Below are 26,318 nucleotides of genomic sequence, written 5' to 3' on the forward strand. Positions count from 1 at the left end.
CTTAACTGCAAACAGTCTGCAGACCAGATAATCAGCTGCTCCAACGGACTCCCTTTCTCTGCCCCACCCCCGCTGTTTCTATCCTCAAGCAAACACTCATCCCCCTGCCTGCCTCATTCACAGCAAGGTAGGGGGTTATCTCAGTTGATTGTTCAGACAGTTACAGATTGATCACAGCAAACAGGAGCTGTGTTTGTTTTTTAGATACGCAGCTCCCGGATCCCCGAGTTCACAACAAAACAAAGAGAGGCTGCATAACAAAACAAAGAGAGTTAAAAGCATTCTGGGATATCTCCTAATACCCTGGAGGCCAATAACAGTGCTGGTGTGTGGCCACACCTGACGAGCAGCGCTGCATCACCAGCGCTGCACTAGTTATACCCCAAGCAGACCAGGTGTTCAGCCAGCGCTGCAGCCAGGGAGTTGCAGCGCTGGATGTCTTGCAGGTGTGGACAGTTACTAAGTTGCAGCGCTGGAAAGCCTCCACCAGCGCTGCAACTCTCAAGTGTAGCCAAGCCCTAACTTCAGTACCAAGTAATTTGGTAGAAACCATAGTAAAGAACAGAATTATCAGCCCTCTAGATAAACACGATAAGTTGGCGAAGAGTCAATACAGCTTTTATAAAGGGAAATCATGCCTCACCGATCTATTAGAATTCTTTGAGAGATTCAACAAGCATGTGGACAAGGGTGATCCAGCGGATATAGTGTACTTGGATTTTCAGAAAGCCTTTTACAAGGTCCTTCATCAAAGGCTTTTAAGTAAACTAAATATCCATGGGATAAGAGGGAAGGTCCTCTCATGGACCAGTAAGAGGTTGAAAGGTAGGAAACAAAGGGTAGGAATAAATGGTCAGTTTTCATAATGGGGAGAGCTGAACAGCAGGGCCCCAAGGATCTGTATTGGGTTCTGTTCTGTTCAACATATTCATTAAAGATCTGGAAAAGGGGGAGAATAATGACATGGCAAAGTTTGTAGACAATACAAAATTATTCAAGATCCTGAAATCCAAAGCAGACTGTGAGGAATTACAGAGGGATCTCACAAAACTGGGTGACTGAGAAACAAAATGGCAGGTGAAATTTAATGTTGATAAGTGCAAAATAATACACACTGGCTGTTAGTTCAGATGGTCAGAGATGCAACCACATGCTCGGGGAGACCATAAACCTCTCATTGCCTGATGCCAGGAGGGGCAGACGGGTGGATCCATAATTGCCCTGTTCTGTACACTCCCGCTGAAGCTATGTACTGGGTACTGTTGCAGACAGGCTACTGGGAAAGGGGGACCATGGTCTGACCCAATATGGCAGCTCTTATGTTCTTATATAAGGCTCTGACCACTGCATTTCCTTTGCTAGAATTTCATGATTTCTAATGTCCTTAGTGGGTTGCTTTGTTTGTTTGCTGTGGTTTGAATTCTGGTCTCTTCCCTGGGGATAGATCAGCACTAATACATGATCCATCTACTTTATGATATTGTTATTACGTGTACATGAAGGTGCCCAGCACCATGGTATCTGGACACTCTTTACTTAGGCTAGACTGACCCCAACCAAAGCAGTCAATAAAAGTAGAGCTTTCATAACTGCACAACACATTGTGTTGGGCTGTCAGAAATGCATACTGCCCTCTTGAGACTCCAGGTGACTGGGAGCCAGTTTAGTGTCTCCAGTTGGGTGGGAACATCAATGACATTCTGTGATCTACAAAACTTTGACTTTCTTTGAAAAATGGAATGAAAAAGGGGATTTCTCTGAAAGACCTTATCGAAATTCCTCTGCTTCTTATCAAACGCTGCACAAGCTGCATTGGATCTCTCCATATCAGTCATGAGGTCATCCACTTCCCCCTGCAGCCTCAGTTTTGTCTTCTCCAATGAGGCACACCTGGAATTGATGGCCTCAGTCTGTTCCTCTGACTCCTGTAGACCCTGAGCAATCTTCTTCCTATAAGGCCAGACATCACTGCTGAACGGAAACATCCAGCCCCTTTGGGGTGGCCAGAAGGGAGTTTGTTGTAAGGTCAGGAGAAGAGCATGTGAGAAGCTGGGTGTAGCCCTGAGGATTAATCTGTTGGTCTGTATAAAATGTCTTTTTGATAAAAGTGTGTAGGCTGCATAGATTAATAGAATTATTTGCAATAGCTGTAATGCAAGTTACCTAGAAACTTCTAGGCCAGACATCCTGGCCTATTTCCTCTGTGATGCTGAAAGCAACCTTTAAGACCCTTACTCAGAAAAGTAATAATAGGATACAAACCTACGCAAATTGTCTAGGGACCTTTTGAATGTCTGCTAACCTTTCACCTAGATAGGGTGAAAAGTGGGGTTTTTCTGCCCACAAATTTCACACGTACACCCGCAGATGCGTACATATCTGTCATCCATACGCATATAAAAGGTCAGCCTATGAAAACAGGTACCCTCACCTTTCCATGGGGGAAAGACAAATTTGGGCATAGGAGGAAGGATTTTTCCCTATAAAAAGGGTAACAATCCACCATTAGACAGGCGATACACCTATCTATTTTCTTATCGTCTCAACCTACTTCGAAGCCTCTTTCTCCTACGAAAGCTGTCAATACTAAGTCGTACTATTAATTCTTTTCAAAGTTGTAAGTATGAACCAATTCTTATTTCTGCTAAAGCATCTATGCTAAGAAGGGTTTAATTCATAACTAAATTTCCTCTATCAAGGGTGTGAAAATTCACTCTAGTGCTATTGTTGCAGAGTGCAATTAGAACTGTGATATTTGTAACTTTGTAATCTCAAACTGCTTTTAACATTTTACATTTACTTCTTGTTTCATTGATTTTAAATAAAAGGTCTTTATTGACTATTTCTGTCTCAGTGTAAGTTTCCTGTCAAATACCCCAATCTCCTTGTATAAATTCTGTGAAGCCTGATTCAAGACGAACTTTATCTTCTGATCACACATATTGGCGAGCCATACTCATATTATTAATATCTATTAATTATTACTAATATTATTAATTAATTAGAAAATTAATTATTAAATAAAACTAAATTAAGTGGATAAAATCCACTGTCCCTACTAACCCTCCCCAAATCAGGCTACATGGGACAGACAGCGTGGCTCTAGGGGCATCTGAGGGAGCCTGGGTTGGCTCAGGGAGGGTGCTGGACTGGAGTTTGGGAGAGGAGAATAAAGAGCAAGGAGCAAAGGCATGTGAGTAGTTGCAGTCGAGGGATGGGGGAGGCTGGAGAGAAGTGAGGTATGGAAGAGCAGCTGCATCATTAACCAGAAGGGAGTCTGGTGTGGGAGGGATCAAAGGACTGGCGAGGATCCAGAAAACAGACTCTGAACAGCAAGGATATTGTAAACTCAATGGGAAATATGATGACTCAGCTGCAGTTAACAATGGAAATCTAGCACAAGAACTAGCACACTTGTCCTCATCCAGTCACAATCCCCAGAAAGCAGCCCGCAATCCATTACTGCCCACTCCAAAGCACACTGTTCCAGTCACTCCCTTCCCTAGCACAACCTTGCTTCTTCCACTTCCTCCCACATTCACATCCAGACCTACTTCCAGTCCTGCCCCCATCTCAGCACATCATTGGCCTCTTCCAGTCCTTTCTAACCCGAGCACATACTTGGCCTCTTCCAGTTCCTCTGTGCGCTGAATGGCGTCCGTCTCATATTTGGTTCGCCACTGGGCAACTTTGCTGTTGGCCTTGGACAGGGCATGTTGCAGTTCACCCTTGGCTTCCTGCTCCTCCTCATATTGCTCCCGGAGCAAGTCGCAGTCATGGCGAGCAGACTGCAAGGCATGGGCTAGTGCATTATTAGCCTTGGGAGGTATAATGCAATGAGTGCTGTCCAAACATCACATTAACAGATTTTTAAACTGCAGTCCTGTTGGATGTTTTAATAAAAAAGGCCATGTGCTGACAGTGAGTGAAATTCACTAGGACAAGGGAAGATCCAATGTGCAGAGTGATCTACACTTGGGGTCCTTCTGAACATTACTCAGCAGAGGCCCTGCCAGTTTGGATCTGACTCGTGCTCCATCTAGCTCAGGATCCTGTCTCTCACAGTGGCAGTACCAAGAATGTCAGAGGAAGAGACGCTGCAGCAGGAAGATGTGGGATAATCTGCCCCTAGAGAAAGTTTGCCCTGGCTTCCTCATGTAGAGGTTGGCTCGCAGCTGAAGCAGGAGGAGATCTCTTCAAACTTCTCAAATTCTGTGTATTCTAAATTTGGGCTTTCTTATTATCCATCTAAGCAGGAATCCTTTCCTGAATCCTATTACGTTCTTTGCCTCATTTGTATCTTGTGGCAATGAGTTCCACAGACTAATTATACATCAAAAAGTATTTACATTGGTTGCCTTTCAATTTTGTTGACTGTCCCCTTATTTTTGTGTTATGAAACACAACAATGAACAGAGGATTCCAGACCATTCATTATTCTGTACACATTTCTAATCTCCCCTTTGAGTCTCACTCTCCGACAACGGTGGATGTCAGCTTTACTTATGTTATTGCCTCTTAGGTATGCTACCTATTCTGGAGAGGGACAGATTTCCTGACTGGTTCAGCTGGATTTTTAGCTCCAGAATTTGCTGAGCCTCAAGACATCGCAGAAATCTATTAGGAGAAATCACCTTGTTTTCTTCCTCTAGCTGCCTCTTCAGCTCCTCTGATTGCTGAGCGAAGGCTTGTTTACCTCTAGTCAACTGAGAAATCAAGGATTCTTTCTCTTCCATCTGTCAAGTGAGTTCACCTAATGGAAAAAAATCACACAATCAGATTCTAGAGGCACTAGTCACATGACAGCTCCCTCAGCCCTTTCTTAAACTTGCTTCTTCAAAGTGGCTTAAACTCTTACAAATTAGCCAGGACTGAGATACATCTGTATAAATCTCAAGGCATTTGTATTACTCTGCTCAGTGCCACATGGGATCTTCCCCCGTCTCCCCCCGCCCCATTCAACCATATCTGCTTGTGTTCTTTCCACTGTTGCTCTCACCTTAATCTAAACTGTGAATTTTTCAAGGCAAGCGCTCCATTTATGTTTCTGTGAAGTCCCATGCACATCCATGGCACCATAAGGGTAATACATTATAGGATACACCAGGTCCATGTCCCAGGATTGTTCCCTATAGTTCATATGCTGTTGCTTGGTCCAGTCTACTTTTAAATGGAGGTGGTGTTTTCACCACTTGCACAGGAAGAATATTCCACAGTCTAAACGCTGTGTTCAGTTACCATTGTGATGTACATGTTAAAAATTCAAAGATATTTAGACCTCATGTTCAAAATGTCAGCACAAAGAACTTTTATGGGTGGTCCCTGGACGTACCATTCTCTGTGTGCAGATGCTTTTTCTGTGTGTTCAACTAATTGATTAGCCTCTGTGATAGACTCAGGCCAGTTGGGTACAGCAGAATAGCAGAAGGCAGATATACTGGCCACTGGATTAACAGTTTTCTGTTCCCTGACTGACCAGAGCAGGGGCTGCTCCAGGCTAATGAGAACACCTGACTCTAATTAACCTGTAACGAGTCAGGTGAGGCCATTAAGCTAATGTGACCACCTGACTCTAATTAAGGCCCTGCTGATACTATAAAAAGGGCTCACTCCAGTCAGGCAGAGGAGAGCCAGGGAGCCGGAGGAGAGGAAGTGCAGCTGAAGGGCTGGTTACTGAAGACACTCTCAAACCATCGTTAAAGGAGCCCTAAGGTAAGGGTGAAGAAGGGAGAAGCAGGAGAGCTGTGGGGAAGTGGCTCAGGGAAATGTAGCAACTCTGGCAGTGAAAGGTTGGCTGCCAACAACTGCTACCATTAGGGTCCCTGGGCTGGAACCCGGAGTAGAGGGCGGGCCCGGGTTCCCCCCAACCCACCACTACAGGAACAGCTCCTAGAAGGGGAAGTCAGGTCCCTGTCAGGACAGGAGGCTGAACAGAGATTGTGGGAGTTCTCTCACCAACCTCCTTGCAGTCTATGATGAAAAGGGCTCAGTAGACTGTAACCCTGGCCCTAGAGAGAGAAGGGCTATGTGGAGGGTCACAGTGAGCCACTGAGGCTAGCATAAACCGCCTAGAAACGCAGGACCCACGGGAGCAAGGTCAGAGCTCTGCCACACCTCATGTTCATCGTTTTTTGTCTTGGTTTCACTAAACTGGTCTTCGAGGGCTTGGCACATCTTCTCCAGATTACTCTGTTAAAAAATACAAAATAGATGTTTTAGCTTATCTAACATTGTTGCAGAACAACTGTAGTGGGGAAGAGTAACGCATTGTCCAGCTACCTTGGCTTTGGAGACAGTCTCCATGTTACTAGCCAGGTCATCTTCAGTTCACTCTTCTCCTTCTCCAGCTTCTGCTTGACTCATTGCAGGTTGTCGATTTGCTCCCCAAGCTCTGCTGTGCTGTCCGCGTGCTTCTTCCGGAGGGCGGCGGCTGTGGCTTCATGCTGCAGAGTGGCCTCTTCAAGGTCTCGGCGCATTTTCTGGAATTCTGCTTCATGCTTCTTGTTCATCTCAATCTGAACCGATGTGGCTCCACCAGCTTCTTCCAAACGCTCACTGATCTCCTCAAGTTCCCTGGAGAGATCAGCCCATTGCTTCTCTGCTTTCGCCCAAGAGGCACGTTCAGCCTCTGTCTCCTCCTCCGGTTCCTCCATGAGGGCCTGTGAGGGTTAATTTGTGAAATCAATAGTTCTGAAGTGTCAGGTTTGGAATTAGTGTTACGCAACAGCAGCACTTACACTTCCATTGTTGTAGGCCCAGAGGATGAAGTTCAGAAATACTTTAGGTCTCATCAGAAATTACACTGGCTTGTGGGCTCAGACAAACAATATGAAGTTCTGGAGCAGTGGCAGATTGAAGGCCTGATCTTTCATAAAGCTACATACAGAAGCTCTATAGATTTCATAGAGTTTAGGGGCCGGGCTAGTAGGGATCATTAGATCATCCAGTCTCATCTCTCATATGACAAAGGCCACTAAACTTCACCCAGATACTCCTATATTGAGTGCAATGAGATTAGTTAGACTAAAGTATTCCAGCAGTCAGTAGACTAAATTATTGTGTGCCTCAGGCAAAGAATAGGAGATGCCACCAAAGCCTGAGGCCTCTGCAATGGCAGGAAGTTATATAATTAAAAAGCCAGCATTGTACCTTTGTAATGGGTTAAGAGATTTGACTCTATCTCTGGTAAATCTTGATAGTGCGATATTAGTCTAGAGACTGTCAGACCAGAACAGACCATTATCCTATCTCCTACAGTGACCAATATCTATGCTTCTGAAGAAGATGAAAGAAATCCTCAATTGGGGAGTTATGGGATATCCTGCCCATAGAGGAAACATCAGCCTAACCTTGTCACTAAAAGGGTGATTTCTGTCCTGGATCATAAGGGTTTATATCACTTCCATTTGTATCATCAATCTTGTCATTCTGGATGTTCTTGTTACTCTATAAATATCAAATTTGTTTTGGAAGACTGCTAAGATCTTGGTCTCAATGATACCTTGTTACAATGAGTTCCACAGGCTAATTGCACATTATGTAACAACAATTTCCTTGTATTGGTTTCAAATTTGTTGTTTTTCAGTTTTAAAGAATGGTCCCTTAGTTTTGAGTTATGACAAAGGATGAAAAGGAATGCCTGGTTTACCTTCTCTGTGCCATTCATTATTTTGTATACCTGTGCCGCACCATCCCCACTGGTCTCCTCTCTAAATGAAAGAATACCAATCTTTTCAATTTTTCTTCATATGCAGGGCCGCCCAGAGGATTCGGGGGGGGGGGGGGCTGGGGCACAGCAGGGGAGCTGTGGTGCTTGTACTCACCCAGCGGCAGTCCGAGCCTTCGGCAGCATTTCGGCAGCGGGGGGCCCTTCAATCGCTCCATGTCTTCGGCAGCACTGAAGGACCCCCCACCGCCAAAATGCTGCCAAAGACCCGGACCATCTCTGGGCCAGGGCTCATGGGGCCCCTGAGGGGCCTGGGGCAAATTGCCCCACTCCCCTCCCCCGCCCCCCAGGCAGCCCTGTTCATATGATGGTCTTTCCTTGCCTCTAACAATTTCCAACACCTATCTCTGAACTCTCTCTATTTCTGCTGTATGGTTTAGATGGCCAGACCTTCACACACTATTCCAGAGGAGATTAAATAGTTGATTTATGTAATGGCATTAGAATATTTTCAGTGTTATTTTGCAACCTTTTTTCTTATACATCCTGACATTTCATTTGTTTTGTTAACCACCACGGCACACGGCAGAGGTCATCACTGAGCCATCCACAGTGATGCCCAGATTTCTTCCCTGAGTTGTTACAATTCATTTAGAGCCCAGTAAGCTACGTAAGTAGTTCAAATTATTCCCTCCAATTTGCATTACTTGGCATTTGTCAGCACTGAAGTTCATCTGTCATTGTGTTGACATTTGCCTAATTTAGTTAGTTCCCTCAAAAGTTCCTCACAGGCTTCTCCAGCCTTGACTAACCCAAATAATTTTGTATTACCTGCAGATCTTGCTGCCTATCCCCTTTTGCAGATCATTTATAAACAACACAGTCCCAGTCATGATTGCCTTTCATGATGAAAACCGACCAGTATTCCTATTTTTTGTTATCTGCTCCTCAGCCAGTTTCTGGTCCATGCCAGTACTTTCCCTCTCACCACAACTGCTTCAGTCCCTTAACAGTCTCGTCAGAAGGTCTTTGTCAAAGTCTTTTTAAAGTCCAAATAAATTATGTCAACCAATTTCCTTTTACTCTCTTGTTTGACATTTTCAAATAATTCTTATGGAGGAGTGAGTCATAATTTTCCTTTGCAGAAGCTGTGGGTTTTAGTCCCTACTACATCATGATAATGGAAAAGCTCTTTAAGCAATTTTTAAAGGATTCTAAAGTGTATTTTTTACAATTTTGTATCCTTTAAATTACCTGTATGTTTGAACTTGTGGTACTTAAGCAGATTTACAGGTGGAGAGATACAGAAAAGAAATATGTTTATTTTATTTTGAACTTTATCACAAAGTCCTCAGGAGAAAGTTGGAGTTTCCAGAAGAAAAAAATTTGGAAACAAAATTCTCCCTGACAAACCAGCTCCATTTCTTCATTACCAGGATGGTTCACATTTTTGTGGGACATTAGGACAGAGTTAAGGTAGTCTGTGGAAACTAAACCCCATTTTTTATGATTTTCAATGGCATTTTCCCCCAAAACTGCAATGCTCTAACATTGTTTGTTTTGTTTGAGGGAAGTACATTTCCAACCCTAACCATATTTTAGCAAAGTTTGCTGTCTGGAAATTACTTTTTATTTTAACTTTATTTCTGGACATTCAGAACTGTACGTATGCACAGGAGAATATCACTGTCTGTACTTGACACCATGCAAGGCACTGCATTTAGCCGTATGGAGTGGAAATCCATCAACCTCATGAAGAAACTTGCACAAATACAGACGGATATCATCTTCCTTTCCAAATGTAAATGGATGGACATCATACCTAATGGACTAAAGGTAAAAAATCCACTGCTATCTACATACTACACAGACCACAGTGAGAGATTATGCCGTACTCTATCTAAGAAACTGAGGAACCACCTGATCAGCATCCTATACAGCAAACAGGAAAACATCAAAAAAGAGCTCTCCAACCTAGAGACTCTCATCAATAACCAAACTTCCATACAAATGGACTTCACTAAAATAAGACAGGAGATTTACATTACTCACTTCACCTCTCTAAAAAGGAAAAAGGACTGTAAGCTGTCTAAACTCCTACCTGCCACATGGGGCCACAACCGTGATACCCCTAACCCACCCAGCAATATCGTCAATCTATCCAGCCACACACTCAGCCCAGAAGAACAGTCTGTCCTATCTCGGGGACTCTCTTTCTGCCCTGCCACCCCCACCAACATGATACAGTTCTGCGGCGATCTGGAAGCCTACTTTCGCCGTCTCCGACTCAAAGAATACTTCCAGGACAACACTGAACAGCGCACTGATACATAGTTACCCTCCCACCAACAGCACAAGAAGAAGAACTCCACATGGACTCCTCCTGAGGGTCGAAATGACAATCTGGACCTATACATTGAATGCTTCTGCCGACGTGCACAGGCAGAAATTGTGGAAAAACAACATCACTTGCCTCACAACCTAAGTCGTGCAGAACGCAATGCCATCCACAGCCTCAGAAACCATCCTGACATTAAAGAGGCTGATAAAGGAGGTGCTGTTGTCATCATGAACAGGTCTGACTACCAAAAGGAGGCCGCCAGACAACTCTCCAATACCAAATTTTACAGGCTACTTCCCTCAGATCCCACTGAGGAATACACTAAGAAACTGCACCATCTACTCAGGACACTCCCTACACTAACACCGGAACAAATCAACATACCCTTAGAACCCCGACCAGGGTTATTCTATCTACTACCCAAGATCCACAAACCCGGAAATCCTGGACGCCCCATCATCTCTGGCATTGGAACTCTCACTGAAGGACTGTCTGGATATGTGGACTCTCTACTCAGACCCTATGTTACCAGCACTCCCAGCTATCTCCGTGACACCACTGATTTCCTGAGGAAACTACAATACATTGGTGACCTTCCAGAAAACACCATCCTAGCCACCATGGATGTAGAGGCTCTCTACACAAACATCCCACACACTGATGGAATACAAGCTGTCAGGAACAGTATCCCTGATGATGCCACAGCACAACTGGTTGCTGAGCTCTGTGCCTTTATCCTCACACACAACTATTTCAAATGTAATGACAATATATATCTCCAGATCAGTGGCACCGCTATGGGCACCCGCATGGCCCCACAATATGCCAATATTTTTATGGCCGACCTGGAACAACGCTTCCTCAGCTCCCGTCCACTCACGCCCCTTCTCTACCTACGCTACATTGATGACATCTTCATCATCTGGACCCATGGGAAGGAGACTCTGGAAAAATTCCACCATGATTTCAACAGCTTCCACCCCTCCATCAACCTCAGCCTGGACCTATCTACACGGGAGGTCCACTTCCTAGACACCACGGTGCAAATAAGTGGTGGTCACATTAACACCACCCTATACTGAAAACCTACCGACCGCTATGCCTACCTTCATGCCTCCAGCTTCCATCCCGGGCACACCACAAGATCCATTGTCTACAGCCAAGCACTGAGGTACAACTGTATCTGCTCTAACCCCGCAGACAGAGACCAACACCTAGAAAATCTCCACCAAGCATTCTCAAGACTACAGTACTCACACGAGGAAATAAGGAAACAGATCAACAGAGCCAGATGTGTACCCAGAAGCCTCCTACTGCAAGACAAACGCAAGAAAGAAACCAACAGGACTCCACTGGCCATCACATACAGTCCCCAGCTCAAACCCCTCCAACGCATCATCCGGGATCTACAACCCATCCTGGACAATGATCCCACACTTTCACAGGCCTTGGGTGGCAGGCCAGTCCTCGCCCACAGACAACCTGCCAACCTGAAGCATATTCTCACCAGCAACTGCACACCGCACCATAGTAACTCTAGCTCGGGAACCAACCCATGCAACAAACCTCGATGCCAACTCTGCCCAGATATCTACACCAGCAACACCATCACAGGACCTAACCAGATCAGCCACACCATCACCGGTTCATTCACCTGCACGTCCACCAATGTAATATATGCCATCATATGCCAGCAATGCCCCTCTGGCTTTGGCTACACTTGCATTTCAAAGCGCTGCCGCGGCAGCGCTTTGAAGCGCTAAGTGTAATCAAAGCACCAGCGCTGGGAGAAAACTCTCCCAGCGCTGTCCGTACTCCACTTCCCTGTGGGGAATAACGGACAGCGCTGGGAGCGCGGCTCCCAGCGCTGGGGCTTTGACTACACTGGCGCTTTGTAGCGCCGCAATTTGCAGCGCTGCAGAGGGTGTGTTTTCACACCCTGCTGCAGCGCTGCAAATTTGTAAGTGTAGCCAAGCCCTCTGCTATGTACATCGGCCAAACTGGACAGTCTCTAAGGAAAAGGATAAATGGACACAAATCAGACATTAGGAATGGCAATATACAAAAACCTGTAGGAGAACACTTCAACCTCCCTGGCCACACAATAGCAGATCTTAAGGTGGCCATCCTACAGCAAAAAACTTTAGGACCAGACTTCAAAGAGAAACTGCTGAGCTCCAGTTCATCTGCAAATTTAACACCATCAGTTCAGGACTAAACAAAGACTGTGAATGGCTTGCCAATTACAGAACCAGTTTCTCCTCCCTTGGTTTTCACACCTCAACTGCTGGAACAGGGCCTCATCCTCCCTGATTGATCTAACCTCGTTATCTCTAGCTTGCTTCTTGCTTGCTTATATATATACCTGCTCCTGGAAATTTCCACTGCTTGCATCCGAAGAAGTGGGTATTCACCCACGAAAGCTCATGCTGCAAAACGTCTGTTAGTCTATAAGGTGCCACAGGATTCTTTGCTGCTTCTACAGAACCAGACTAACACGGCTACCCCTCTGATACTTGACTGTCTGTACAGTAACTTACCAGTCAAGGGCCACAGTAACTGGATAAAGTGCACTTCAGTGAGTAATAAATTTTGAGTCATGTTAATATTTTCATTTATGTGCAGGAAATTCTTTCTACTAGAATGTTTTAAGAATAAATACCTATTAATACTGCAGAGAATCTGATCAACTTTAAAGTGGGCTTTTATGAGCCCAAAGACACCAATAGCTCTAAGACTTTACCTGCAGTTCCTTAATTTTTTTTGTAGCTGAGACCTTTGAGCCTGTTCATCTTCCACTTTGTTTTGTAACTGACTGATTTCAAACTTCTTCCTGGTAAAGAAGAAAAATGTGAAAGTCAATGTTTTAAAGACAAATTTGGATCCAAATTCAGAGGGATAAAAAGCAGTGCTGTACTTCTTCAGTTTGTCATCCATTTGCTGCTTGTCATTTTCCAAATCCACGATGGATTCATGAGACATCTTCAGATCCCCCTCAAGCTGTCTCTTTGCTCTCTCAAGGTGCATACGAAGCTTCTTCTCTTGTTCCAGAGACCCTTCAGGCTAAAACACACAAAACACACCAGCACTTTGAGAGGAACAGATAAAAGACAAGCTGCCCCAAACTCAAACCACACCAGTGTGCCAATGGTTTTCTGAAGGCTTAAAAATTATTTGTGTGGGTTTTCCTGCTTTAAACACAGCTCATCCATCTCACCACACATAGTCCAGCCCTCCCCTAATCCACCACAGCATCCACCTATGGGGTTCACCCTCCCGAAAACCTTCCCTTACATCATCCACTTGCTATTCCAGCTTAGATTTTGTTTTGGACAGCATGTTGACTTTATCCTCCTTGGCCTGCAGGTCATCCAGTATTTGCTGGTGGACCTCTTGGAGGGCTTTCTTCTCCTTTGTGAGCTTGGAGATAGTTTCATCCAGAGCCGCCATCTCTTCAGTGAGATTCTTAATCTAGACAACAACCAGCACCCATATTCTGAGGGGTAGGTGCAGAGTGTGGTATTTGGATGCATGGTGATTTGAAGGCACAGGGAGCACATAAGGAGGTGCACTTTGCCAAACTCTTGCACAGGGATAACCAGTGTTCCATCCAGTGCAGCTCTGTAGGCACTCAGGATGTGTGGGGCAGGGGGGCATACTCCTCTAGGCTTGCTATACTTGCTGGTAATGCTAGGCGCCCCAGCATGGCACTCCTGTGTTATCTGCAACCTGATTCTGCCTGTGTCCTGTCCTGGAGATGGGCAAGGGCTCTCTTTCCCCTCCCCACAAGTGCCCCTGTGAGGGCAGATGATGAGGCCCTCCGGGGTTTTGTTGCTTTATAAGATGTGAATGTTGCAGTGAGTGTTTCGCTTGCTAGGAGCACAGCTGGGAAGCAGTATGGACATGCGGTCAGCCCAAAAGATTCATCTCACGCCCCTGCTGAAGCTTCCCTTCTCCTAGGAGAGGCAGCCCTCTGTGCAATCAAGCCACAGAACATCTTACAAAATGCAGAGTCCAAAGGCAAGAGGGACCCAAATGCAGCGAGAGAGGAAGTGACTTACTGCAGATCGGGCAGAACTGAGCATAGAGCCAGGTGTCCTGAGCCCTAGTGCAGTGCCCATGCTGGGCAATACCCCACACTAAGGCATGCACAGGCAGGCTCGAAGATGGAGCAATGTGGAAAGGAGCCAGTGGAATGATGAAGGAGGGATCTTGAGAGGAAGAGGAGGAACTGGCTCAGCCCAGCCAGCAGGAACCATAGTGAGACTCTCGAGCCAATAGCAGTTTGCTTTTCTCATGCATAGAGACTAACTCTCCTGGTTTGGTTGTAAGCACCTATCTCCTGCAAAGTGTCCTGCTGTCCACTGGGGGCTGCTTTTGTAACCCACGCACCTCCTGGGTGGGGTGTGGTGTTCTGTCCTCTCTAGTTGCACCGAGACCACTTAGAGATTAATGAGTCTGCTACAGCCTTAGCTAGGAGCCATGGGTTTTTTTAGCTCATGCAGTAGAGGCTCATGCATTTAACTCCAGAGGTCCCAGGTTTGATCCTGCTCTGACTGGGGTTTGTCAGTATTACACTGTGACACCTGTACAATGGGCAGGGAGGTGGCAGTCCATGTGAGCCCTCATCATCTGCATGAGCCGGCTGTCCTGTCAGAAAGGGGCTATATTTTTTCCCACTGAAAAGCTAACATTCCTTCATATGTGTCTTTTGCTGGTGAGTAACTGCAACCCCCCTCCCCAGTTCCTTATACCTCAGTCTGATGTTGCTTCAGCTCAGCATGGTTAAAACGAACAACAGTGCTCTAGAGCGCCACATGCCTTTGGTGAGCGTGCTGGGTAGGGTGACCAGGTGTCTGGTTTTCAACCAGAACACCTGGTCAAAAAGGGATCCCGGTGACTCCGATCAGCATCACTAACCGGGCCATTGACTGTCCAGTTGCCGGCGCTGGACAGCGGGGCTGGCAGGCTCCCTGCTAGCCTGTGCACTGTGCAGCTCCCGGAAGCAGCATCATGTCCCCTCTCCGGCTTCTACACATAGAGGCAACCAGAGGGTTCTGCATGCTGCTCCCACCCCAAGCACCACCTCCACAGCTCCCATTGTTTGGGAACAGTGGCCAATGGTAGCTGCAGGGGCGGTGCCTGCGGATGGGGCAGCATGCAAAGCAGCCTAGCTGCACCTCCATGTAGGAGCCGAAGAGGGCACATGCTGCTGCTTCCAAGAGCTGCTTGAGGTAAGCGCTGCCTGCAGCCTGCACCCCGACCCCTTTCCGGGCCCCAACCCCCTGTCCTGATCCCCATCCTGCCCTCTCAACCCCTCGATCCCAGCCCAGAGCACCCTCCTGCACCCCAAACCCCTCATCTCAGCCCCACCCAGCATCTGTATCCCCAGCCAGAGCCCTAACACCCCCCCCACACCCCAACCCCCTGCCTCACCCAAGAGCCCCTTCCCATACTCCAAACCCCTCGGCTCCACCCCCCCAGCCTGGAGCACCCCCTTGCACCCCAAACCCCTCATCCACAGCCCCACCCCAGAATCTGCACCCCTCCAGTCATAGCCCTCACATCTCCTCACACCCCAACCCCCAGCCTAAACCCAGAGCCCCTTCCCATGCTCCAAATCCCTTGGCTCCATCCCCCAGCCCAGAGCCCCCTCCTGCACTCCAACCCCCTGAGCCAGCACAGTGAAAATGAGTGAGTGAGGGTGGGGAGCGTGAGCAACAGAGGGAGTGGAGGATGGAGTGAACAGGGGGCAGGGCCTCAGAGAAGGGGTGGGGCATGGGTGGGGCCTCAGAGGGGGGTCAGGGCAGGGGTCCTAGTGCTGGGAGCAGCAGGCCTCAGTGCTGGGCTGCCTCCCTGAGCTCCCACTCACCTTGTTCTCCATCGCGTGCTTCTCCTTTTCACTTTGGCCAGTGTCCGTTCCAGGTCATCAATATCTTTCTTCAGCTCTGAACACTCATCCTCCAGTTTCCTCCTCTTTGCTGCCAGCTCTGCAATTGTCTCTTCCTCATCCTCCACTCTTTCAGTCAGCTCCTTAATTCTAGCTTCCAGCTGGATCTTGCTTTTGATGACCCCTTCGCATCTCTCCTTGACATCAGTCAGATTCTGACTTTCCTGGGGAAACGTATTGCAGGCATGTTACAGTTAGCATAAAAACGAAAGAGGCAACGGCACACACAGTGCTGGTGAATCCTCCATTCCATGGGAACGGGCATGGCAGGATCCAGAACACAGGCTCCTTGGCTGACCCCCCTCCACACTCCAACCCCAATGATATGGGATGAGCCTGGGCCCCTGCACTGGCCCCCCATTCTGACCCCAATAACATGGGATCAGCCTGGGCCCCCACACTGCCCCCACAACCCCAATGACATGAGATCAGCCTGGACCCCTGAACTCTCCCCAAGCCCAGGGATACCTGTTGCCAACTCTCCGTTATTTTGCAATGACTCTGGAGATTTTGGGTGTTTTTTTACCTGTCTTATGAAAATGCAAAGGAAGGCACCAACATGGTTGTGTGTTGTAACAGGACACCCTCTCCTGTTCCTGTTGGTGGGGCTGCAGCCAGCAAGGTGCCATTTCCCTACCCTGTCTGCATGCAGCGTACATGGTTGCCCTTTGGACTGACCTCTCTGAGCTGGAAAAGGGCCTGGGGAGCTCGGCTGCCCATAGCCGTTGGTGCAATAAGATCTCACCTCCCCCATTGCCTGCCTCCGAGCCTGGGACCCACGTGGCCATGACAACACTGCAACCACTCAGGAGAGATGGAGTGGGGGACCAGAAGGGACCACTGTGATCATCTAGTTCCACCTCCTGCACCACACGAGCTGGGGAACTGCCCCACATATCCTAGAACAGACCTCCTAGAACAACATCTCATCCTGATTTGGACATGGCCAGTGATGCAGAATCCACTCGGATCCATTGGCTGACCTTTATTGGATGCCAGGCCCACAAACAAAATGGCTGCCCTTCTATGGTCCAGGGTGTGGACAGGGCACAGGGAGGAGCAGCAGAGACCAGTGGCAGGGGGATGGGGAGAGTGAGGAAGGGTGAAGGGGAATGGAGGGAACAGAGGGAGGCTGAAAGAGTTGCCGGGGGCAACTGAGGGGGGTACATGGGGTGTGGAGGGGAGGAGCAGGCTGAGGAGGATGCAGGGCAAGGAGGGGGGCTGAGGGGCTACAGGGAGTTGTGGGGGCAGGAAGAGGCAGCAAGGGGTGCAGGGGGATGTGGAGAGTGCATGGGGTGTGTGGGGGCAGAAGGAGGATGAAGGGAGACTTGGGCAGAGGGCAGCTGCGAGGGGGACACAGGGGTGTGGGGGGGCAGAGGGGATGCTGGGGGATGTGGGGTAGAGAGGAGGCTGCGGGGCCAGGAGGGAGGCTGAGGGGTCACAGGTATGTTTGGGGGCCAGGAGGAAGGCTGCAGGGACGCAGTGGTGTGTGGGGGCAGAGGGGATGCTGGGGGATGTGGGGTGGAGGGGAGGCTGCGGGACCAGGAGGGAGGCTGTGGGGCTGCAGGGGCCAGTGATCAGGTAGCAGCTGGACGAATTAGCATGCCAGTTCCCCCAGATGGGCCCATGGAGGGGAAGGGGAAGTTTGTGTTACCCGGTTGCCACTTCCTACTTGGAGGGACGTAGTTCAGCCACCTCTGCGGCAGAGAGCAGCTCAGATGCTGCAACCGCTGTGGTGCAGACATGCCTGAGCAAGAAGGCATCGCAGGGCAGTCTAGGGCCAGCAGATGTGATCGTCTCTCAACTGCAGGCCCCAGCCCAATAAACAATGGATTTTCTTCTCAAGGACCAGCACACGGGAAAAGGAGTGAGGCTGTTTTCGAGGAGGTGCCTCCCTATGCAGGGGGAGCCAACTGTTGCCTCATCTAGGCAGGACTTGCAGCAGAAAGAGAAGGCAGGAGGGGCTTTTCCCAGCCTGACATGCCTAGAACCCTTGGATGCAGCAGGGTGAGACCAGACCATGGGGTGGGACGGTGCAGGAGTGGGGCCAAGTTTCAGGACTTGCAGTACTTTCAAAGCTCAGTACCTCTCCAGTCCTTCAAGAGTCAAGTGACTGCCATGTTGTCCCTGAAGGGATTAAACTAGAAGACCAGAGTGACCATGGCCAAGGTGGGACTCTGAGGGAGTGTGTGTAAGGGTGCTTCTACACTGCACCACATAACGGCTCCAGGAGCGGGGAGGCAGGAGAGAAAGGCTCTGGGATGGGGAAGGCAGAGGAGGGGGAAAGCTCTGGGAGAGGGGAGGCAGCAGGGAAAGGCTCTGGGAGGGGGAGACAGAGGAGAGGGAAGGCTCTGGGAGTGAGGAGGCATCAGGGAAAGGCTCTGGGAGGGGAGAGACAGAGGAGGGGGAAGGCTCTGGGAGTGGGGAGGCATCAGGGAAAGGCTCTGGGAGGGGGAGACAGAGGAGAGGTGGAAGGCTCTGGGACGGGGAGGCAGAGGAGAGGGAAGGCTCTGGGAGGGGGGAGACAAAGGAGGGAGAAGGCTCTGGGAGGGGGGAGACAAAGGAGGGAGAAGGCTCTGGGAGTGGGGAGGCAGCAGGGAAAGCTCTGGGAGTGGGGAGGCAGAGGAGAGGGAAGGCTCTGGGAGAGGGGAGGCAGCAGGGAAAGGCTCTGGGAGGGGGAGACAGAGGAGAGGGAAGGCTCTGGGAGTGGGGAGGCATCAGGGAAAGGCTCTGGGAGGGGGAGGCAGAGGAGAGGGAAGGCTCTGGGACGTCGGGGAGGCAGAGGAGAGGAAAGGCTCTGGGAGTGGGGAGGCATCAGGGAAAGCTCTGGGAGTGGGGAGCAGGGCCGGCTCCAGTCACCAGCTAAAGAAGCAGGTGCTTGGGGCGGCCAATACAAAGGGGCGGCACGTCCGGGTCTTCGGCGGGAATTCGGCAGCGAGTTCCTCAGTCCCTCTCTTCCTCTTTGAGCTGCCGCTGAAGAGTGGAGCGGTGCGATTGCGCTGCTGTGGCTTTTTTATTTATTTATTTATTTATTTATTCCCCGCTTGGGACAGCAGAAAACCTGGAGCACCAGGGCTCACAACGTTAACAAATAATTTGTCTGGAAAGAACTACGAAGACTCCGTTTTACTGGCTCTTAACTCTACTAGAGGTACTGATCTGGGAGTGACAGCTGAAAAGCTTTTCCCAATACCTGGTTCTTTTCTCTTTGCTACAGATTTCAGCTTTGCTGGCTGCAGGCTTGTCTGGTAAGGCTGTGAACTGAGACCTTCTGCAGTATTTAGTACCTTTATACAAGGCTCTAGTGAGGCCTCATCTGGAATACTGTGTGCAGTTCTGGTGTCCCATGTGTAAGAAAGATTAATTCAAACTGGGACAGGTGCAGAGAAGGGCTACTAGGATGATCCGAGGAATGGAAAACCTACTTTATGAGAGGAGACTTAAGGAGCTTTGGTTGTTTCACCTAACAAGACAAAAGCTGAGGGGAGATAGGGTTGCACTCTATAAATACACCACAGGGATAAACGCCAGAGTGGGAGAGGAGTTATGTAAGGCAAGGGGCAATGCGGAAATGGATATGAACTGGCCATCAACAAGTTTAGGCTTGAAATTAGATGAAGGTTTATAACCATCAGAGGAGGAAAGGTCTAGAACAGCCTGCCAAGGGCAGTAGCAGGGACAAAGAACCTAGCTGGTTTCAAGACTGAGCTAGCTTGATACGTTTCTGGAGGAGATGGTATGATGAGACTGCCTACAATGACATATGTCCCATTGGCAACTACTGGTAGCAAATATCTCCAGTGGCTGGAGACAGGACACTAGATGGGGAGGGCTCTGAGTTACTACCGTGAATTCTTTCACAGATGTCTGGCTGGTGTGTGTTGCTGACACACCCTAACTGAACGCCATCTTTGTGGTCGGGAAGGACTTTTCCCGCAGGTTAGATTGGCAGAGACCCTGTGGGGTTTTCACCTTCCTCTGCAGTGTGGGGCATGGGTTACTTGCTGGTTTGAACTAGAGCAAATGGCGGATTCTCTGTAACTTGAAGTATTTAAATCATGATTTGAGGACTTCAGTAACTCCATCAGAGGTTAGGGATCTGTTACAGGTGGGTGAGTTCTGTGGACGTGATTTGCAGGAGCTCAGACTAGATGATCACGATGATCCATTCTGGACTTATAGTCTGAGTCTATGAGTCTATAACAGTAACTAGACTCTGCCCAGAGTTAGCAGGCTTGGAAGCACATGGGATCCAGTGATTGGGTACACTCGCACAGACTGGTGACTGTACAGAGGGGGACTGGTCCATGCTGTGACTGTCCTCAAGTCCATGTTCACAACCTTCTCCCTGGCTCATGAAGATTCAGTCTCTGCTGTAGATTCCCTCCCTGACAGCTGATGAGGATCAGTCTCTGCCCCCACCCCATCCCTTCTCTAATAAGGTATCCCCTCCAGCACCTGCTGTAGGTTCTGCCCCAGCAGATGTGGGAGCAGTTTGTGCTCTATCTCACATTTCACAGACCCCAGTGGGGAGTATTCTGTGTCTATGTGCCATGGCTGCAGGGAGGCTGGAACAATTTGTATAGTGAGGGTGGAGGGGGCCTGTGAGCCATTGAACCAAACTGTAAACCCTGTATAAGATGGAAACCACTTCAAGCCAGGGGGTGCGGTAGCACCTCCTGCACCCCTAGTTCCAGCACCTATGCATGGCTGATGCCTCCAGGGGTTATTTGCTGCTGGGTGGGAGCATTTTATGCCCATTTTGTACTCATTTTGCTGAGGTGTAAGTGACAAGAGCAGACGCAGAGCAGTGGGGAGTCTGGACGCTAGTCTATGAGTGTTGTGGAGTAGGGTGAGAAGCAGGCAGGAAAGGGGCAGTTCATTGCACTTGAAGGAATGGAAGTTACTCACAGTCTGCACTTGGAGCTGCAGGTCATTTTTCTCTTGCAGAAGGGTCACCATTTTTTTCTCCTTGCTTCGGACTTAGCAAGCTCTTCCTTCGTTCTCTCAAACTCTTCCTTCATGTTGGCCATCTCCTTCTCAGCTTCAGCACTCCTCAGCAAGGGCTTGATCTTGAAGTACAGCTTCATCCAGGGCCAGTGCTTGACATTCATGAATGAGCAAATGTTGTATTGGAGAGTATAGATGGATTCCCTGAAAATCCATTAAACTACAGCTTAAAGAATGCAGAGTATGGAGCCAATGGGACTTGGGTTAGGAATAAATTCCAGGTATTAGAATGACAGTTTCTCTAAGTACCATCTAAACAGCTTTTGCGGGAGATTTGTGTTGAAACCCCTACATTACTGGGTGTAAACAAGATACTTCTAGTCCCTGTGGAGATGCAATGATGGACACTCTCTGAACAGAATGTAAAGAAATGTTCTGAAACATAGAAAACACTTCTGGACTGTAACTTGTGAGGCCTTTAGAATGTGATTTCCCCAAATCTCAATGCTGCTCTGGCTAATGCTATTGGGAAGAACTGGCTGCAGGACTCCGCCTAATACAGGTTTAGAGAGGCAGTTGCCTGTTACCTTCTCTCACTCATCTTCTTGAATTCTACACGCATAAGGTATCCTCTGCACACAGCCTGCGTATGGGTGATGAGGCTCACAAGCTTCTCATCTCTCATCTCCTCCAGCAGTCTCAGGGGACCAGCCTTGAAGAATATCTACAGCGTCATGGAGAGATACAGTATTAGTTTGGGGGCAAAGCAGGTATACAGCCAGTGGAGAAGACACAGGACATAGAGCAAAGAAAGGATTCCCATGGTGTGAAGATTTGAAAAGCTGGGGGAATGCTGGATCCCCTTTACAGCCCTGAGTGTGCACTGACACCGGCACATGTTAATCATAGAATCATAGAATATCAGGGTTGGAAGGGACCTCAGGAGGTCATCTAGTCCAACCCCCTGCTCAAAGCAGGACCAATCCCCAACTAAATCATCCCAGCCAGGGCTTTGTCAAGCCTGACCTTAAAAACCTCTAAGGAAGGAGATTCCACCACCTCCGTAGGTAACCTATTCCAGTGCTTCACCACCCTCCTAGTGAAAAAGTTTTTCCTAATATCCAACCTAAACCGCCCCTACTGCAACTTGAGACCATTACTCCTTGTTCTGTCATCTGGTACCACTGAGAACAGTCTAGATCCATCCTTTTTGGAACCTCCTTTCAGGTAGTTGAAAGCAGCTATCAAATCCCCCCTCACTCTTCTCTTCTGCAGACTAAACAATATCCCTCAGCCTCTCCCCTAATCATTTTTGTTGCCCACCGCTGGACTCTTTCCAATTTTTCCACATCCTTCTTGTAGTGTGGGGCCCAAAACTGGACACAGTACTCCAGATGAGACCTCACCAATACTGAATAGAGGGGAATGATCACATCCCTCGATCTGCTGGCAATGCCCCTACTTATACAGCCCAAAATGCCGTTAGCCTTCTTGGCAACAAGGGCACACTGTTGACTCATATCCAGCTTCTCGTCCACTGTAACCCCTGGGTCCTTTTCTGCAGAACTGCGGCCTAGCCACTTGGTCCCTAGTCTGTAACAGTGAATGGGATTCTTCCGTCCTAAGTGCCGGACTCTGCACTTGTCCTTGTTGAACCTCATCAGATTTCTTTTGGCCCAATCCTCTAATTTGTCTAGGTCCCTCTGTGTTCTATCCCTACCCTCCAGCATATCTACCACTCCTCCCAGTTTAGTGTCATCTGCAAACTTGCTGAGGGTGCAGTCCACGCCATCCTCCAGATCATTAATGAAGATATTGAACAAAACTGGCCCCAGGACCGACCCTTGGGGCACTCTGCTTGAATCCGGCTGCCAACTAGACATGGAGCCATTGATCACTACCTGTTGAGCCTGATGATCTAGCCAGATTTCTATCCACCTTATAGTCCATTCATCCAGCCCATACTTCTTTAACTTGCCGGCAAGAATACTGCGTGAGCCTGCTCCCTATGTCACTCTAGCTCTGCTCTCATGCTCTCAGAGCAGCATGAGTCACTCAGGGCCCTCCGTGACCTCATGACACTCAAATCACTAAAGCAAAGTCCTATGATAATGCCACATCTGGCTAGGGAGCTCAAGCTGACAGCCACTAATGAGTCATCAGGGTAGGGCACTAGCGTCCCCCTGTCAGCAAGGTGACTTAGGAGCCAGCCAAGTAGTTTTCTCCGGCTCTGTTGAAAGCCAAAAATGATCTTGGTAAGCAAAGGGGGAGAGAGGTGATATTACTACAGAAATGCTCATGAATTCATAACAGCCCTTTCTGTTCTATTGCTCACCCATATACTACCCACTGCAGCTCAGCACGCCTGCTGAGCAGTCACACAATAAACTGGACTGCACATTGCCAGGGAAACATACAGAGACGTCTTCCATAAGTGCTGATAGCTGTAGTAGTGACTGCTCCCTGTGCCCCCTACCTGTTCACCCCCCTCCCCCCGCCCCCGTGCAGATGCTGTCTGCATCCCAAGAAGCTGCTGATGAGAGTGTGTGGGGCTGGAATGTTCCATTTTCCAGGGTTTATTTTCAGTCTTTGCAGCATATCAAAGCAATTACCATGGACCATTGGAGACTCTTCCAAATATCAAAGTGCCCTGTGGCCAAAGGCTCCTGCTCCTGCCACCTATGAGCTCATGCAGGGAAAGCAAAGCAGGTTTTCTGCAAATTGCCTAGAGTTTGTCTCCCCCATTAAAAGGCATTGTTCCGCATGGGTCTGGGACATCCAAGCCATGGAGCCTGCGTGTCAGGTGTGTTGTTGCTTTCCTGCACACCAGCTCAGACACAGTGAAGGAGAGAGGAAGCCATGGAGGGAGAAACAAGTCTGCCCAGAAGGGCATGTTTGGGCTCAGTGCAGACACCAGATCTAACAGGGGCACAACCAGCATGGCTCTTGTTGTGGCAATATGGCATTGCTGTTAGCAGAGCTCAGAGACCAGCTGCACACACAGCCCTGCAGGTGGCAGCCTTCTTCTTTTGCTCCCACCCCTACTGGATTTTGTTTCCTTATTTGATGGTGAACTTGGGTTTTGTTTTCTATGAACAGTTGTAGAACTGGACTTCCTACCTTAATGTTTATAAGAAATGAATACAAGAAGGGTGTGAAAATAGCAAATCAAATCCCAGGCTTTAGTTCGGTGCAGTATTCATGAATTTTCCCCACTGCTTATTGTCATGTGTCACGCTGCCCCTCCCCAGATGGAGGGGCCTGCTCACCTCTACATATGAGCATTACCTTACTGTGGCCAAATCTGTACTGATTGTGATCGACATCAGTGGAGGAGAGAACCTTTTCTGAAGCATTCTTACTGTCAATGAACTGGCCTTCGGGGATGGCTGAAGCATTCAGGAGTTTGTATCTGTGGGGAAAGAAGCAGCAGGATACCGGTTTTAGACAGGGTCAGGGGTACACTTATAATAAGCAGGACACTGCAGAGCGACAGGAAGGTGAGTTGCTTGTAGGTCATTGAATACGCTGTTTAACATCAAGAGGGCTTTGACTATGCAAACTGTGGGTGAACTGAACATTATGGCAGGGACCACATATAACTCACTCATTCTCTACTGGAATTTGCTGGCTGTGTTATTATGTGGGTCATTAGCTCCAGCAGTTAGGAAGGACACAGCGAGAACCGTCCAATCCTTTCTTTTTTACCCTGCTACATAAACCAGAACAAGGGGACACTCAATGACTTTAAAAGGGAAGTAAATGTAAAAGCACCAAAGGAAAATACTTCTTTCCAGAATGAATACATAGCTTGTGGAACTCTCTGCCCACAAAGTCACCCAGGGAAATACTATGGCCTGGATAAAAAATGGCCTGTATAATTGTCTGACTGCTGTTAATAATCTGTGCATTCTGTAAGATAACAGCCTGATTGGGGTAGTCCTGTCTCATGCCTAAGGACAGGTTGTTCCTCTGCAGGGATTTTGAGGGATTTCCCCCACATACAGCACTGCTCCATTATATATGGAATCTTTGCATACTTGGATTTACTTGCCTATTTTTATTGCTAACAAAACCAAAGAAAGTGCTTGTCCTGAAGTGCAGTTTAGGGGTCCCACTAGATCCCAACTGCATTTAAGTAGCCAATTGGCTACTGGAACAAAGTTTTCTCTGCAGTTAGCATGGAAACTGTACCTGCTGGATTAAATATCAGGTGCAGCAGACAGGGCATTTTCAATTAGGAGTCCTTGGCACTAGAATTCACTTGTACCACAGGGCCCAAGTCTGCTGGCTGTCAGTGCATACAGCAAGAGTCATCTCTTTGCAGAAGCTTTGATTGCAGGGATGGGCTTGGCTGAGTTTCTTATGCTGGGTTATGGGTTTGATGCTGGCCAACTGTTATTGTGCTATGTGATGCATGTGTATTTTTGCATACACATTCAGACATGTTTGAGAAGAGCTATTTATAAATCTAATTAATTACATTAAAGACTTTTTTTCACCTTCCTTTGAAGCATCAGTAACTGGCCATTTCTATGGCAGGACAGTGGCTTGGATGGACCAATAATCTGATCTAGCCTGACAGGAGATGGAATATCAGACTAGGGAGAGTCTGAAGCGGTGTGACAGATCCTATTTACCTCTCATCCCAAATGGGAGAGGTCTCTAGAAACAGCAGTAACAGAAATAATCTAAGGCTAAAAACAAATAAGGATAAGAACTTGTCTGTTTCGTTCACCTGTTTCATCCTGACATGTACATTGTCAACTCCCTCTGGCAGGGACTGTCAGCTGTGTTGGGCCCTACCCCAATGGGCCCTGATCCTTGACTGGGTTATAGGCACTGCCATACTGTCACTCATTGTAATAATTAAAGACACACCTTTGTTTAAAGTCAGCGTATAGGATTCTGCTTGGGAACCCCTTCCTACAAATCCGGATGCCTTCCAGCACACCGTTACACCGTGGCTGGTGCATCACCAGGTGATGGTCCATTATACCTTAAACAAGATAAAACAGCAATGACTGTCAACACTTGCACACAGGCGCTTCTCATTCCAAAGGATCCCAAACTGATCAGCACTCCTTCTGCTGAAATGCAGCCACCTCAAGAGCAAAAGACAGCAGCTGTCTAATAATGAGACGGTGCAATGCCTAGGGCAGGAAGCGAAGATGAAGGGAGGATCACACTGAAGCTGCAGAGGAAAGTTTGAGCAGCAACTGTTCAAAGTGGGAGTTGTACAGGACACTAAGGCTGGCACAACCCCCCCTTGCAACGAGTGTCTGGGAGTCTCCATTGGCTGCACGTTAATGGGGACGGAGCTCATCTCAAAGACAGCAGAACCAGGCCTAGCCTAGAAACTGCCCTAACAGGCCAGCTGAGAACTCCCTACCTAGTGTTGGTGTATCCCC

The 26,318-nt window shown here is 48.2% G+C and overlaps 1 pseudogene; it reads right to left on the reverse strand.

Moving 5' to 3' along the window:
- Nucleotides 1–25,901, reverse strand: part of LOC123346989 — a 36,030-nt pseudogene extending 10,129 nt beyond the window's left edge.
- Nucleotides 25,902–26,318: the final 417 nt, after the last annotated feature.

This window comes from Mauremys mutica, chromosome 12 (assembly GCF_020497125.1).
Source record: "Mauremys mutica isolate MM-2020 ecotype Southern chromosome 12, ASM2049712v1, whole genome shotgun sequence".
NCBI classification, from domain to species: domain Eukaryota; kingdom Metazoa; phylum Chordata; order Testudines; family Geoemydidae; genus Mauremys; species Mauremys mutica.